The sequence below is a fragment of the Oryx dammah genome, unplaced genomic scaffold, assembly GCF_014754425.2.
Source record: "Oryx dammah isolate SB20612 unplaced genomic scaffold, SCBI_Odam_1.1 HiC_scaffold_5, whole genome shotgun sequence".
In the NCBI taxonomy this organism is placed as follows: domain Eukaryota; kingdom Metazoa; phylum Chordata; class Mammalia; order Artiodactyla; family Bovidae; genus Oryx; species Oryx dammah.
This window is the reverse complement of record NW_024070189.1, coordinates 83,785,534-83,795,815: the sequence shown is the minus strand read 5'-3', so window position 1 is coordinate 83,795,815 and position 10,282 is coordinate 83,785,534.

Below are 10,282 nucleotides of genomic sequence, written 5' to 3'. Positions count from 1 at the left end.
CCTACTTCCTTTTGACTCCCATCCCCAGGTTTGTTATTGTTTAGTCACTAAGTATTTGCAACTCCGTGGACTATAGCCTGCCAGGTTTCTCTCTGTGTGGGTTTTTCCAGGCAAGAGTATACTGGAGTGGGTTGCCATTTCCTTTTCCAGGGGATCTTCCCAACCCAGGGACATCCCCAGGACATCCTCCTTTAATCTTCTTTCTCTGAGCCACTGTTTATTCTCTGTGATCAGGCTAGCTGCCTTTCTTTGTGGCTGTTAGTAATGGCTGCCCTAGGGCAGATTCCTCATCTTTGCAAAGCTGGGGCATGTCTAGGGCCTCACAGACGTTGGTCTCTGACTGTTCTAGGTCCTGTGTATTGTCCGTTCAAGTCCCTCCTTGCAACGTATGACCAATGGAGTCTTGCTCTTGCTAGATTTTTTCACCTTGAGTCAGTTTTCCAATTGTATGTAAGGAATTTCTTCCCGTGAATTAAGCATACCAATTTTAGAAACTTGTGAAGGAAGTAAAATTAAGATAATTGCTATATATACTTTGTTTTTACCACATGATTTGAGTAAATTTGCATTCATCCAAATAATGTCCCTCCTGGTAAATACTAAAACGTTCAGAATTAAGACATCAATGGTAGGGTCTTGGAAGAATTGTTTTTAAGTTTTGACAGTTTGTTTAGGCTGGTAGAGCCTTTGGACCCAATATGAATAATTAAATGAAATGATAACTAGCATATGTTCTCTGAAGCAATAATCTTCTACTTAAAATCTTGATTCCTTTAGTTCAGTGAACTTCAACAAGTTTCCTACTTTCCCCGAGCCTTAAGTTTTCTGATGTCTACAGTGAAGACGAAATTACTTACATTGCAGGATGTGTCAGAGGAAACTGTTTCCTCTGCCCTCCTGGGTTTGATAACTGGGGACATGTGAATTAAAGTAACAAAAGTCAGATTACCAAGGGAAAAGACAGCTTTTAACTAACTATGTACATGGGAGCATAGGGAAAAACGAGATTTTCCCGACAGGTAATAAGGATGGGGAGGGGGAGAAGAGGCTTTATGGGAAGAACAAATGGGCTTTTAGGGGGACAAATGGGAAGTAAGGAAGTTTGTGGAAAAGTTTGTTGATGCAGATGCAGGCAGTCTTCTCCATCTTTTTTCTGGGCAGTAAAGCTCCCCATGGACAGGGGATTTATGGCTACCTCTCTTCCAGAAATTTCTGCCTTTATTTCAATAAGAGAAGCTCTGAACAGGCTTCTTTCTGTATCTGTTAAATCTTAAATGTCTTTAGTTTAATATTATCTTCTTACTAACTCCAGGGGTCTGACTAGGTCTCAGTAGGTTGCTGTGAGAATAACTGAGGTTAATCTGTTGAACTCTTTGCACAGCATTCCAAAAATATTTGCTGTTATTATCGACATTTGAAAATTAGTCTTTCTATCTTGACAACAGCAGCAGATGAGAAATTATGGGAAGACAGAATCATTGAATAGGTCTCAGATAGTTTGCTTACTTCCTGGAAAAGCATTTCTTATATAGATGTTTAGTTATGGATTCATTCATTTGTGCTCATATTCAATTAAACTCACAACCTACCTTTTCCAAATCAATTTCTTCTTGAATATTAAGCTTGCCTTGGAATTAATTGCAATTGTCCTAAATAATTGGATAACTCAAAAACATCTGCTAAAATCTGTCCCTATCTTTCCTACCTTCTACCTGGTTTCCTATGGATGTTCTGGGATGTCACTCAAAGTGGAGTTTTTTGAGGGTTTTGTTTTTGACCTGTATCTTTCTCATTTCATTTGGCTTTTTGGCCCTCAGAGGAGAAACAGAAAAATGTTATCTTTGTTTTTGTAATCTTCTCATGTCATTGATTATTTATAAATGCTTAGCGTTTATAGCACCCCATGAGTTAGTTGGAAAAATGCATCTTAAAATGCATAGCATAGAATCATCTCTTTGCCATTTGATAATGTTATGAACTTTCACACAAGGTCTCTGGAACAAAGGTTCTTGTTAAGTTTAGGATAGGTTAGAAGATTTGGATATTAGGTTGTATTGCTTGAAGGAGGTATGTAATTTCTCCTCAAATTGGCTTGAAACATATAAATTGCAAATGTTCTCTTCTGCTACCTAAATTCACCAAATAAATATTTGGTTCACTTTGCTTGGGAAAGCATTATGACGATAGAAACATGTTAGGTGTTCTCTATACAAATGCAATGGAATATAAACAAGCTTATTAACTTACTTATAAATTGATAATTGCTATTTTATTTGTCAATAAAAGTTTTATTTATTGTTATATTAAACAGTTGGTATAAGTATACCACAATTCCCTTGTGGCTCACAATTCCCTTGTGAATATACACAATTCCCTTGTGGCTTAGCTGGTAAAGAATCTGCCTGTAATGTGGGAGACCTGGGTTTGATCCCTGGGTTGGGAAGATCCCCTGGAGAAGGGATAGGCTACGCACTCCAGTATTCTGGCCTGGAGAATTCCATGGACTGTAGAGTCTATGGGATCGCAAAGAGTCGGACACAAGTAAGCAACTTTCACTTCATTTCACTTCATAAGTATATTGATTAGAATTATTTACTAGTTTCTAAAAATAAATATTGTATCTCATTTATGAAAATGCATTTAAATTAACTATAGTTGATCATTTGACCTGAAAGTATTATTTAGTTTTGTGTTGGTAGTTGTCAAGGAGGAAGTATTTAAAGCCATTCCCTGAAGGCTGGTAAGTTTACAGTTTGTTGGACCACCAGGGGGAGTGAATTCTAGAGTTAAGAACCCCTCAGTGAGTCTGTGCGTGCATGCTCAGTCACCCAGTTGTGTTTGACTCTTTGCACCCTGTGAACTGAACCTGCCAGGCTCCTCTGTCTGTGGGATTCTCCAGGCAAGAAGATGGGATTGGGTTGCCATGTCCTCCTCTAGGGGATCTTCCCGACCCAGGGATCAAACCTGTGTTCCTTATATTTCCTGCACTGGCAGGCAGGTTCTTTACCACTAGTGCTACCTGGAAAACCCTACATCCATTTAGTTGACTAAACAGCCTGACAAAATTCATAAGAAAAAGGCTAGTTTGGCAGTGCTGGGAAATTTGATTATAAACAAATAATTTCAGCCTTTTCACTTAAATAAATCATTAACTTCTTTTAAAATCAATTATGTTTGCATTTGATTAGATCTTTTTATACTAGAAAATTAGAATTTTGTCTATGAAATGCAGAATAAACTCAACTTTAGACTCAGTCTTTGTGGTTGTGGATTTTTTTAAAAATTTATTAGCAACTATTACAAAGCAAGGGATTTAAAAAGTTCTCTTTCTTAAGTTTTCTTTCTCCTAATAAAGAGGTTAAGCCTTAAAATGTCACTTAAAAAATTGCCAATCCAAACCAGAATGTTACTTACAATAAAAAGATAATAGTTCAGGTCAATAACCATACTTATTTGGGTAAATCAGGATAGGAAGCACTAATTTTTCTAAATTACCAAGATAATTGAGGAATTTTACTATCAATTAGACTGAATTTTCCCAATGATTTACAATACAATTCAAATAACTTGGTAACTCTAACTCCCTAATTTTAAGATATTTTGAAAAAGTCAACTTAAAACAGAGGTGCCCCTAATTGAAAACTACTACTAACTAGTGATTGAAGCTACTTTGCATATATTTTTCCTTCTTGATGGGATCTTAAAGATATTGATTACTCTTAGTTTCTTATATTATGCTATTGACTATTCATCTCATATCATATTATTTTCTTCAGCTAACCAATGGGTAGTCTGAAAACCTGTCCTGTTAACTGAACAATTTGGCCCTCTCAGAACTGGGATAAAACAGATTATTCAGAAGGCAGAGAAGTTAGGAAGAGGCCTGACTTCTCAGTGACTGATGATCCGTCATCGTGGTACAGAGGACCTGATATAAAAACTGTTTAACGTGGATTCTAGGTAAAGCAGCTAGCTGACCTTGGGAGACAAACCAGAAATACCATCTGCATGGTTTGTCCCTCAATAATGGGCTTCCTTTTTGACCTGCCATTTTTAAGGGAAGTTCAGTTCAGTTCAGTTCAGTTGCTCAGTCGTGTCTGACTCTTTGTGACCCCATAAATCGCAGCACACCAGGCCTCCCTGTCTATCACCAACTCCTGGAGTTCACTCAGACTCCCGTCCATTGAGTCAGTGATGCCATCCAGCCATCTTGTCTTCTGTCGTCCCCTTCTCCTCCTGCCCCCAATCCCTCCCAGCATCAGAGTCTTTTCCAATGAGTCAACTCTTCGCATGAGGTGGCCAAAGTACTGGAGTTTCAGCTTTAGCATCATTCCTTCCAAAGAAATCCCAGGGCTGATCTCTTTCAGAATGGACTGGTTAGATCTCCTTGCAGTCCAAGGGACTCTCAAGAGTCTCCTCTAACACCACAGTTCAAAAGCATCAATTCTTCAGCGCTCAGCCTTCTTCACAGTCCAACTCTCACATCCATACATGACCACAGGAAAAACCATAGCCTTGACTAGATGGACCTTTGTTGGGAAAGTAATATCTCTGCTTTGAAGAGGTGATACCAAACCTCAGTAAAGGGCCTGGCACAGGCTAGACATGATTCTTATTTCTCTTGGGGGTATTGGAGCAGAATGAGAACCAGGACCAAGGCAGAATTTCAGCTAAACAAACTAGTGCCAGGGACATAGGGCCGAGGTTGAATTCTGTTATCACAAGCATCAGGTAGTCACGCAGAACTAATTCTAATGGCACCATTATCCATCCCCTCCTGGCCTCCTGTGTCAGACCTATTACTTTTTTTTTGAAGTCTCAACTCAAAGGATATCCTCTCTCCTTTCATAAAAAATCTTGACTGCATAGTAACACTATGAGGTTAATATCAATAACCTCAGCAAAACTATAGAAAAACTATTATCAGAGAACAAGCTAGTTTCATTTCCTTAAGGTCAAAAAGAATTTGGTTTTACAAGCATGGGACTCATCTTCACTTAAAAAAATACTTATCTAAAAATATGTATTTTTTAAATACTTATATATTTATTTGGCTGTGTCTGGTCTTAGCTGCAGCACACAGGATCTTTGTTAAGTCATGATGGACCCCTCATTACAGCACTCAGGCTCAGTAGTTGTGGCACAGGCTTAGTTGCTCTGCAGCATGTGGGATCTTAGTTCCCCAATCAGGGGTCAAACCTGCACCCCCTGCACTGCAAGGCAGATTCTCAATCGCTGGACCACCAGGGAAGTTCCTCATCTCCACCGTTTGGAAGAGATTGGAAATACTTATTTTCTCTCCTGAGGGTACAAAGATGATTTCTTTTCTCCATAGATGTATCAGAATCTTCCTTTTAATACTAGAGTAGAAGAGAAAAAATTCTGTATAAAAAAAGACTAATTGTTCATATCCAGCCTACGAATAACTGCTGGAAAGCAAATTTTTCTGAAGTCAAGTACAATCTAATTCCCAAACAAAAGGAAAATAGTGGGCTTTGTTTTCAATCTTCTGGCATAAATATTAAAATGATAATTTTACCAGTCTATTCACCTTTTATCCTATGTGAAAATGAGTCCCTGATATGATAAATCAATCTTTGTCTTATTCCTCCTGTTGAGCTGATATGAAGGAGTGTCGAGACCCTGACACCATCCCCACATGTGCTTCAAATGATACCACTCTCCTGATTTTCAACAACTAGCTAAGTGTAGATTTTTCTTGCCTGTGCCACCAAATTCCATTCCTAATTAAAATCCAAAACTTACCATCTTTTGGTGAATGTAGAGAAACTCTGTTTAAAGTTCATGACTATCCCATTATGATCAGAAGGAGTTAATGTGATTCAGCCTTCTAAATGTCTCACTTAATAGCAGACACTCTGGGGAAATGAGCTTATTAATATGTTTTGTTTTGGTTTAGTTTTTAATGAGACTCAGGAACTGCCCCCTAAACAATTTTATTAGTGCATAGTATGTGTCAGCCCTTGGGGTAGCTACCATGGAGAGCAGGACATGATCCTGGTGACTGGAGAACATGGAGTCTACTTGAACAGAGATTCTTGCATTTGCATTTTTTAACCTTCAGTTTGTTCCCATGAGAGCATTTTAAACAGGACTCTAACACGGAAGCACTAGAGATATCCGTAAGAGGTTAGCAGTGTTTATCTTTGAGTGGTATGATTATAGGTACTGTACTGTTTCTGTGTTTTTTGTTTATTTTGCAGAGAGTATGTGTAATTTTTTAGAAGTAGAGCAGTAAACACTAGTTTTTGAAGTGATGAACATGATCTTATACAATGTTCCCCCTTATCCCCAGGAGGCATGGCCAATATGTTCCAAGATGCCCTGTGGAAGCCTGACACCACAGACAGTGCCACACCCTACCTATGATACCAGGCTACTTTTCTATACACACATACCTGTGATAAACTTTAATTTATAAATCAGGCAAAGTGAGAGAATATCTGAATTGTCAGCATTGTCTTGCTCTTTGGGGACCATCATTAAGTAAAATGAGAGTTACTAGAACACAAACCCTTCGAGACTGCTACCCAGAAGGTCTCTAAGTGAGTAATGGGTGGGATGTGCCGCACAAAGGGATGATTCACATCCCAGACGCAGCAGAGAAGGATAGCTTCAGATTTCATCATGCCACTTTGAAGGGCGCATAATTTAAAATGTATACATTATTTATTTCTGGAATTTTCCATTTATTTTTTTCAGGCGATGGTTGCCTGCAGGTAACTGGAACTGTGAGAAGCAAAGTGGTGGATAAGAGGGGGATTGCTGTAGTGCTTTTTTACAATAGCGTGCTCAATGAATATTGTTAAGTGAATGTATGCATTTTTCAAATTCTTGAACTTTTCTCCCTTAAAAACGTTAAGGATTTTATTTCAGGTCCAAAGAACTCCCCAGACTTCCTCTAGGAGAGGTATTCTGCTAACTTTTATTTTCAACATTTGAAAACCTCTGACAAGTAACTAAAGACGTTGATAAATGCTGTGGATGTTATATTGTACTCAGAGGATAAAGAAGGTGAATTTGTTTTCTCACTGGAACATTTTATGAATCAACACTATTGATGTGTAGGAATAAGCACAGTTTGAGACCATTATAACTCAGTCTTATACACCACTGCTGAAGTCTTCCAACTCATCTTGATGGAATAGATTAGAGAATGCAAAAAAAAAATCTCTCTGTAAGCTGTAGGATGTAAAAATAAGATATTACAAAAACTAACCTTAAATTACTAGGTTAATTGGCTGGACTGTGAGGGTTAATGAGTCCAGTGTTTCAACTTTAGATAGCCTTCTTTAGCCAGTGGCTATGTTGCTAAACTAGCCAGACTTTCTACATAAATGTGCAATGATCTTAAGAAAACCAGATAATAGGAACATAGTAACGTTGTTAAAAAAAACAATTCAAAATACTAACTTTAAAAACAGTGTTATGTGCATATGAAAGTCCTTTGGCATCAATACTGGGGGTAAAGCCTGGATGGAGTGGTAGTAGTTGTTGGTAAATGGATATATGCCATTGAGATAGAGTCCTGTTGAAGAGACAAGAGACACACACAGCAAATTAAATGATAAGATACATCATATGCCTTTTATAAGCTCCTCAGTCCCCTTTGTGCCACGTCTTATAGGTGCAACTGGAGAAAACTCATATAAGCTAAAAACATTTATTTATTGCTTCCTGCCCAGAGCTTCTCAAAGGCCAATAGAAGTGCAATCTCATGTACGTGCAATCAGGAAGTGCAGAGGAGGCATTGCCAGTAAAGCCATCTTTAGTCAATGGGAGACAAGATCTTATAAGTAAATATTTCCTCCTTTCATCTCCCAGGTGGATTTTCAGAGAAACATTTCATAAGGCTCGTTAGAAGATCTTGGTGAGACCTGACATCAGTTACCCAGAGTGGTGGCCAATTCAGTAAGGAATCTTTGGACCGGTCTTCCCTCCTTTACTGTCCCACTCCGTCAGCCTCTAAATCATGCTTCTTGGTATCACTGCCCACGTAAGCTACCAATATTCAAGCCTATCTTAGCTCTTCTTCTGAGAGATACTAGGTAGGGAGAAACCAATGTCATAAGGCCATACCCTAAGAAAGGTAACTGCAAAGTGAAATGGAGAGATGGATTTCAGAGACTCTGTGAAAGAACTGTTAGAACTCAGTAATGAAATAATGAAGAATGAGAATAGTCAGCTTAGAGAGCAAGATGATGGGTTCTATTCTAGACGAGGCCATAACATAATAGTAACAACCAGCTGGCAGCGGGGACTAAAATTGAGGAACTGAAATCTTGAGAGTGAAAGAATGCTCTGAAAAAAGACTGTGGAGAGATGACCAAAGGCTATAGACTGAATTTCAGATAATGATCAGATTTCAGGGGTCAAGAGGAAAAATAAAAAATGAATGAAAAATAGAAACATAGGAAAATCAATGTTTAGGGTAATAAATGATGGGAGAGAACATGGAGAGCAATTCTACCACCAGATCAGGGACCAGACTGAAGATGCTCAGGATGAAAATAGGTAACATACAGTTAAGAGAGGGAGACAGTTATGGACACGGCTTACCGCACAGACAATATAGGTGGAGATAGTTCACTCCTGACATGCAGCAAGCTTGCTACGGGTAAACTGAAGGAGAGATATTAGAATCTTGCAGATCCAAGTAAATTTTTTTTCAGAATTTAATAAATGGATAAAAGGTAGTAGAGAGAACTTATAAAAAGTCTAATCTTATTTTATTTCTATATAAACTTTATTGAAATTAGTCATTAATTACATTAAAATCTGAGATTTATCTTGCTCTCACACTTTTGTGCCTTTTTATTCTTAAGAAACACTCATTTGAGGAAAAGAAGCATACTCATAAGCACTTTCTCTAAGATGTTGGTCTACAGAATGGCATTATTGAAAAGTACCTCTCTTCCAGAAAATATTGGAAGAATTCCACTTGAATAAATATTGCATAACTCACTGCCTACTTTTACATACCCATATTTGTGTTAAGCTAATCCTAGTTTCCAAAAAAAGGATTTTGTACTGTTGAATAGCATTTCTGAAATACTGCCAACCATGTCTTGTGATTGAAGTTCTTTGGTATGAAACAGGTTAGAAAGGGTGAGATGCCATGCAGGTATTTAGAGAGAGTTTGATTGTGATGTTTTGTATTTGAATAAATCATGGTTTAGTTTAATCTGTTTCTGCAAAAATATGTTTAATATGCAATCTGATCATTTTCTGCTTTTTCAGTGAATTTTTTCTTTTTGGTCCTTTTCTACCATCTGCTTTAAATATAAATGTCAGTTTATCATTGTATGCTTAGATTTTTGCATACTTCATCCCTCTAGGGTATGTTTATTATCTGTTGGATTTATACTCTGAATTAAGTTATTACTGTATGAGTGAGATTAGAGACAGTGGCTAGTTGCCCACAGAGAATGACTGAGCTTTACAAACCACATATTGCTTATCCAACTAGTTGTTATAAACCTCTTGCTTATCTATACACTATAATTATGGCAATCAAGCTGTAATGTACTTGGAGGAGGTTTTTTTTTTTTTAATCTTGTTTCACATTCTCATGATCATAGTGTTATCTCATTTCTGATATTAACCTATTTCTGAGCTCTCACTCTTTTTAAACTTTTATAGCTTTTAGTTTTATTTGTGGACTGACAAACTTCCCACATATTATTTTAATTCTTCTTTTGGTATAAAATTTTCTTTGTTCTTAATACACAAGAAATGCAAGTTCCTTACTAATAATGAGATTTTTAAAAAGGAGGGGAGATAAAAATTTTTCAATTCTACCATAGAGAACAACTACTGACAGTTTATACAATGCCATAATTTCTTCTATGCCTATATATGAATACTTAAAAAAAGTGACTAATTAGGACATAACTCCCTCAAACTTACATTTTTCATTAGTATGTATCATAAACACATCAGTTCAGTTCAGTTCAGTTGCTCAGTCATGTCTGACTCTTTGTGACCCCATGAATCGCAGCACCCCAGGCCTCCCTGTCCATCACCAACTCCCCGAGTTCACTCAGACTCATGTCCATCGAGTCAGTGATGCCATCCAGCCATCTCATCCTCTGTCGTCCCCTTCTCCTCCTGCCCCCAACCCCTCCCAGCATCAGAGTCTTTTCCAATGAGTCAACTCTTCGCATGAGGTGACCAAAGTATTGGAGTTTCAGCTTTAGCATCAGCCCTTCCAATGAATACCAGGACTGATCGCCTTTAGAATGGACTGGTTGGATCTCCT